Below are 6562 nucleotides of genomic sequence, written 5' to 3'. Positions count from 1 at the left end.
TTGTCAACACTTCTTTACTTTTCAATTTTTATAAATATAAAAGGCTAAGTGTCCGTCTGTCCAACTGGTAGCTATGAGGGGGCAGATGCTCAACGCAGGAGCTGCCATGATGTGCACTGGCCATCCTGTATAATAAAAGCCTAATATACTACGTGTCTGACTGTTTGACCAGTCACTATGATGCGCACTGACCATCAGGGGGCAGACGCTCCGATCAGTAGGTTAGCTTGTTGCTGGGGTCCGGTTGATTGGGACTGGGCGAGATGGCCAGACATGCACTGGAGCCAACCTCCCATGGTCCCTCCCTGGCCTCTAAAATATTTCTAATTAATTTCCTTTCACTGTGCATGAATTCGTGCACCGGACCTATAGTTTAAAAATAAACACCACGGACCTAGCACTGACGAACCAATACTCGGCTTCCCCCAAGTGGAACACAGGCCCTGCCATCACCCCAGGAGCGACACCCCACCAAATCACAGCCAACGCTGCCAAGACCCCATGGCGCAAAATGCTGCCCACAGCCCAGCCCAGCCTGGAAATGGTGGCTGTGTGCACTGGGTAATGACGTCACATAGTACGTCTTCCTCTCCCTAGCGACTAGCATCCTCTTCAGCTGAGGAACCCAACTTGCTTTATAGCCAGGTGCAAACATTTTACAGATGTTTGTAAAGCATTTTCCCATGCCTCATCTCATTTGATCCTCACAGAAGTTCTAGAGTTGGTAGATAGACTCAGTAGAATCCTATTTTCTTTTCATTAGCAATACATGAATAGCGATACTAAAATGTTTTTTCTAATTCAGACACTTAGTATATTAGGCTTATGTAGGATGGCCAGTGCACATCATGGCAGCTCCTACGTTGAGCATCTGTCCCCTGGTGGTCAGTGCACGTCATAGTTACCAGTCGGACAGACGGACACTTAGCCTTTCAATGTGCATGAATCTGTGCACTGGGACACTAATCTTTTATAAATACTAGTATGAGAAAGCAAGTGTTTAAAATCAAATACTGTACTAATCTATATATATACTAGAGGCTCGTTGCACGAAGATTCGAGGAATAGGTCTTCCTTCCCCTGGCTGTCAGCACCGGTTTTCCTCTGGCACCCGGGACCCAGGCCTTTGGTCCGGCTGCAGCAGTGAGGCTTGGCTTCTCCGTTCTGGCTGCAGCGAAGAAGCCAAGCCTCTTCAGTCTTCAGTAATCTTCAGTCGTCTTCAGTCTTCGCTCTGCACCTGCATATGCAAATTAACTACCATCTTTGTTTGGTTAATTTGCATACTCACCCTGATTGGCTGGTGAGCATAGCGGAGTGACCCCAATTTGCATGTTTCTCTTTTATTAGTGTAGATAAAAGGCTAATATGCAAATTGTTCCCTCCGGAGTTTGACCAGGAGTTTGATCACTCACCATGATGTGTGTTGACCACCAGGGGGCAGTGTGGAACAAAAGGTGGCAGCCGGGGAAGGCCCTAATCAGCCCTGATGGCTGGCCAGGCCTAGGGACCCTACCCATGTATGAATTTTGTGCACCAGGCCTCTAGTATACTATAAAGTCAAAAAACAGTTAAATGCTCCTAAGAATAGACAGACTTGTTTGATGTAATTAGCACAGACTGGGGAATGAAACCTGCAACCTGGGTATGTGCCCTGACCAGGAATCAAACCTGTGACCCTTCAGTGCATGGGAGGACGTTCTAACCACTGCACCAGCCAGGGTGAGAGCTTGTCTTTTAAAAACTCTAAGCAAACCTTTGAAGCTGCTTTTTGAAATCTAAGATTTATAAAAAATGTTACTTTCCAATTCTAAATTAGAAATTAATTTTATTCCCTGACTTGTTAGCTATGACTACTGTACTAATTAGTTTACTTCAGTATGTTACTTAAATTGATGATGGCTAATTTAGTATTTATGTGCCATTTTACATTTGCTAACTACAATACATATTTGGAGGTAATCTATTACTGAAAGGACTTTCACCCTCAAATCTGTATGTTGAATGGTTAAATAGCTATAAAAACAAAAATTATATCTTATTTTCAAAGAAAAAGGAAGACTTGAAATTTAATATTATTGTATAAACTAAGCATGACTGGGAAAGGTGATTTTTCCTGCTATGTTGGTCACAGGACTAATCCCCCACAATTTATATGTTCAAACACTTCAGAAGAGGGCTGAGAGGCCCTCCAAATTCTCATTTAAAAAAAGGTACTTTAATGCGTGGCTGGTGTGGCTCAGAGGTTGAGTGTCAATCCACCCAGGAACCAAGAGAGGTTGCTGATTCAATTTCCAGGTAGGCATATGCCCAGGTGGTGGGCTCGATCCTTAGTAGGGGGCATGCAGGAGGCAGCCGATCTGTGATGTTTCTCTATTCCTTTCCCTTCTCTCTCTAAAAATGAAGAAAAACATATATATATATATATATATATATATATATATACATATATATATATGTATTAATTTATTTGATGACTTAATGAGCATGTGGTCTAACTGGTCTGTTGCTGCTTGTAACTGCTCCTTCATGCATTTCTAGGTGGTAAATATCTCATAGTTTATGTCTCACAATTACAGATACTGAATCATAACAAAAGTGCAAAGTGTACCATGTGTGTTTTCTTTTTTTTTTTTTTTTAAATATATTTTATTGGTTTTTCACAGAGAGGAAGGTAGAGGGATAGAGAGTTAGAAACATCAATGAGAGAGAAACATCAATCAGCTGCCTCCTGCACATCTCCCACTGGGGATGTGCCTGCAACCCAGGTACATGCCCTTGACCGGAATCGAACCTGGGACCCTTCAGTCCGCAGGCCGACGCTCTATCCACTGAGCCAAACCGGTCTCGGCAACCATGTGTGTTTTCCACCTACAATTATGATATTCATGTAAGAAAAAACTAATGAAATAGCATTCATAACAAGATTTAGTGAAAAATGACCATTCTGTCGAAACCAGTTTGGCTCAGTGGATAGAGTGTCGGCCTGCGGACTGAAAGGTCCCAGGTTCGATTCCGGTCAAGGGCATGTACCTTGGTTGCGGGCACATCCCCAGTAGGAGATGTGTAGGAGGCAGCTGATCGATGTTTCTCTCTCATCGATGTTTCTAACTCTCTCTCTCTCCCTTCCTCTCTGTAAAAAATCAATAAAATATATATATATATTTTTTAAATGACCATTCTGACTTGATTCTGCTTTATAGAAGAAATAGCAAAAGACCATTCCCCAAAGATTGATTGAGCTCCAAAGTAACAGGTACAGATAAGTGCCACGGAAAGAACAGAAAATAAGACGAAGTCCCTGCCTTCAAGGGCTTACATTTTAACTTGACATTTTCCCTTTAAGAAAATGTAAGTGGGGAAAATATCTCTACTTTTGGTAAACAGAATTTACCACTGTTAGCTCATGAAAAAGAAAAATCAATTTACAGATTTGGACAACCATGGTAATTTATTTATTTATTTTTAAAAATATATTTTATTGATTTTTTACAGAGAGGAAAAGAGTGGGACAGCGAGTCAGAAACATGGATGAGAGAGAAACATCGATCAGCTGCCTCCTGCATACCCCCCACTGGGGATGTGCCCGCAACCACGATACATGCCCTTGACTGGAATCGAACCTGGGACCTTTCAGTTCGCAGGCCGACGCTCTATCCACTGAGCCAAACCGGTCAGGGCAACCATGGTAATTTAAAATTCTGCTGTGGTAAAAAATAACATTTTACTACATAAAACATGATTAATATAACGACAATTATATTACGATAATTTTCAACTATCAATATTTGAGGCCAGAGAGGGAGGGGAAAAGAAAAAAAAACATAAAATCTGGTCTAAGATTTCAGAAAGTGAGTCATTCCCATGACTTTAATTTTACACAATTATAAAGCAGATATCTATCATATATGTTTCAGTGGCTTTGTGTTTAGAAGATGACAACCAGTTTTATTTTTATTGAACATCAATGTTATACATCATACAAAAAATACTTTGCTCTTTAGTTTATGAAGATAAATAATAAGGAATAAATCTGTAGTCTTCTTTTAAACCCAGGTAGCTTGGAGAACAGTCATCTCATTTATGCCTGATTTTTATAGCTGGCTCTCACACATTGAGGACCTAAGAAGAAAAAGAATGGCATTTTGCTGATAATTTATCATATCTCTTTCACTCCAAAGTGTTCTTTATTAGGTACCAGCAATAATTGTTGATTGCTTTCTCCTTCTTGGCATTTCAGATCCTTCGACCTTGCCCTTCACAATGCCAATACTGAAATTTAAAAATAGGCAATGATAGGCTTTTTTATATAGTAATCACTTATTTTGTCAATTAGAGATAAGCTCTGTAAAGGCAGATACTTAGTCATGAAGTATTTGCTGCAGCACTATAGGTCATAGCTGAAGATAGACTAACTAAAAATAAAAATGAGTGCTCTAAAACTAAGAAGATACATAGTTAAAACTTATATAGAAATTGTTTTGCAATGAAATAACTTTCTAAATATTTTCCTTTAATATGATTTTGATATTTGTAGCACCTACCCTATCTCCTTACCTCTTTAAGAAAGCAACTTAGGTAGCAAATTATCCACCTTATAAGTATTGAGTATCTATAGTATGTGAAACATTGTCCAAAGATAGGAAGCAGTGTGCTTAGTAGACCTAAATGACAATCAAAAGAAATCCAAACTAGGTAATCTCAGATGGAAAGAGATTGTTGTGATTTCCTTATGTTTTATATTTGGATTTTAAATCCTTTTCTTATATTTAAATCCCCATTTAAATTCTCTGTTCTTTGCTAGTTACCATTGTGTACTCAGTTACAAAAATTATTAAAATTAGCACCTATTATCTTGAGCTTGTTATTTTCAATGTTCTTTTCTACCATACTTCAAAGAAAGTTTAAAAGGTATACAGTTCTTATATGAATTGATAGTCTTTATAGGAGCACCTTTAGATCTTAAAAGCCACAGTATTCTTTTTAGGATTGTTTTTACATAAAACAGAAGGTTCTCTAAAGATGCCTTGGCTATGTGGTCTAACCTATCGGAAGCTGCATGCACATCCTAGTTACCTACTGGATTTAAGCTAACCACCACACTGCTTTGCTCTCCTGACATGGCCAAAAGACATAAATAATTACTGGGAAATCACACTTTTGGGGCTGAACAATGGTTCTTCCGGTTTATTATGTCACCTGCACTAACAGTGACCACACAATGTCAAAAGCCAACATGGCTAAGGATGCACTATGGGGTTTGTTGTGAATCTCCAAGACTGCATGTGATGACCAGAATATTTTTTAAAGGTCAGTATCACAGCTCTATTCTCCCAGGAAATACAGATCTGTTGTCAGGATTAGTTGTAAGAGCAGCAAATGGCAAAATACCTCCCCACAATCATGGTGGCTTTGTAACAGGCCTTCGGAGTAGGCGCTGACTCCACGGCGGCGCGCTGCGTGTGGGTGAGCCGTCCAGGGCAGGCCCCTCCGCTCCCAGGAGAGGGCGAGGAGGGAGGGCCTTTGGCCGGTACCGGTACTTTGCCCAAGGGAACTGGTGTCCTGTCTGCGTCCCTGAGTTAATATTAACCGACCCGAGAAGTTTCTCTGGCCAGGACACAAGCCGCTCTCACACAGCCGTCTCTTTGCCTCTGAGTGTAACAGCGACAACAACATACTGTCAGCGCTCAGAGCCGGCGGGCTGCTGGGCGGGATCGCAGCGCAGCCCTTGGGAAGCAGTGAGGCGGCTGGCTCGTCTGGGGAAGCGACGTCCAGTACCTGGAAGCCCAGCCCAGCGAGTGTCTCTCCGCCCGCAGACGCTCGTCCCTCCTTCCCTTACTCCCGCCCTTCGGATTTCGGAAGCCTCCGCTCCTGCCCACGCAGCCAGGTCCTCCCGGGGCCTGACCCTCGGGTGGGCCCCGCGTCCGCTCCGCTCGGCTCCCTCCGCCCCTCGACCGTCGGGAGAGCGGCTCCCAGCCCGCGCGGCGGGGGCCAGAGGCTGAGGCCCACTCACGCCCTCCTGGCAGTCCTGCTTCAGATTTACTTAGGCAGCTAGACTCGCGGGAGGGCGCCGGCCACCCGGCTCCGGATGGCCTGCGGGGCACCCCAACCCCGCCACCAGGGTTTTGAAATTGCAGAGCCGGCAGCGCCGGTCTCCAGTCTCGCGAGAGGAGGAGGAGCCCCGCCCGGCGTTCTCCGCCCCTTCTGGCCCCACCCTCCTCCAGTCCCCCCGCCCTCCCTCCCCCACTCCCCGTGGCGCGAGCGGCTGATACCGGAGGGGAAACGGCATTCGGCGCCGCACTCCCGCCCAGGCTGGTCCTGACGCGGGCCTCTTCAGCCGGTAACGGGGAGCAAAGGTGGGGGTCAGGGAGGCGACCACGAAAACGGTGAAGGTCAGAGCCCAGAGGCCTTTTCCGAGAACGGTGAGGAAAGGGTCTGAACCTTCCTCCTCGGACTCCGCAGAGCCGAGGCGGGGTCTACCCCTCCCAGGGGCGGGGGTCGCACTGGACAACTGCAGCCCAGGGGACTGGCTGGGCGGGGCGCGCCAAGAAAGAGGGAGAACGGG

General features: G+C 44.5%; 1 protein-coding gene across 6 annotated transcripts in view; it reads left to right on the top strand.

The window, feature by feature from the left end:
* Positions 1–6258: 6258 nt before the first annotated feature.
* GGNBP2 (gametogenetin binding protein 2) overlaps positions 6259–6562 on the top strand; it is a 30180-nt gene continuing 29876 nt past the window's right edge. For 3 of the 6 annotated variants that reach the window (XM_070394998.1, XM_070394997.1, XM_070394996.1), the window contains exon 1: positions 6261–6419. The gene's annotated coding sequence lies outside the window, so the exon portion shown is untranslated. Of the gene's footprint in view, positions 6420–6562 lie in introns of all 6 variants that reach the window. The other 3 variants (XM_070394994.1, XM_070394993.1, XM_070394995.1) reach the window with 2 other exon arrangements.

Source organism: Myotis yumanensis, unplaced genomic scaffold (genome assembly GCF_028538775.1).
Source record: "Myotis yumanensis isolate MYYU_CA2020_CCGP unplaced genomic scaffold, mMyoYum1.0.hap1 SCAF_16, whole genome shotgun sequence".
Classification (NCBI taxonomy): Eukaryota; Metazoa; Chordata; class Mammalia; order Chiroptera; family Vespertilionidae; genus Myotis; species Myotis yumanensis.
The sequence above is the reverse complement of the archived record's forward strand: the minus strand, read 5'-3'. Positions and strand labels throughout refer to the sequence as shown.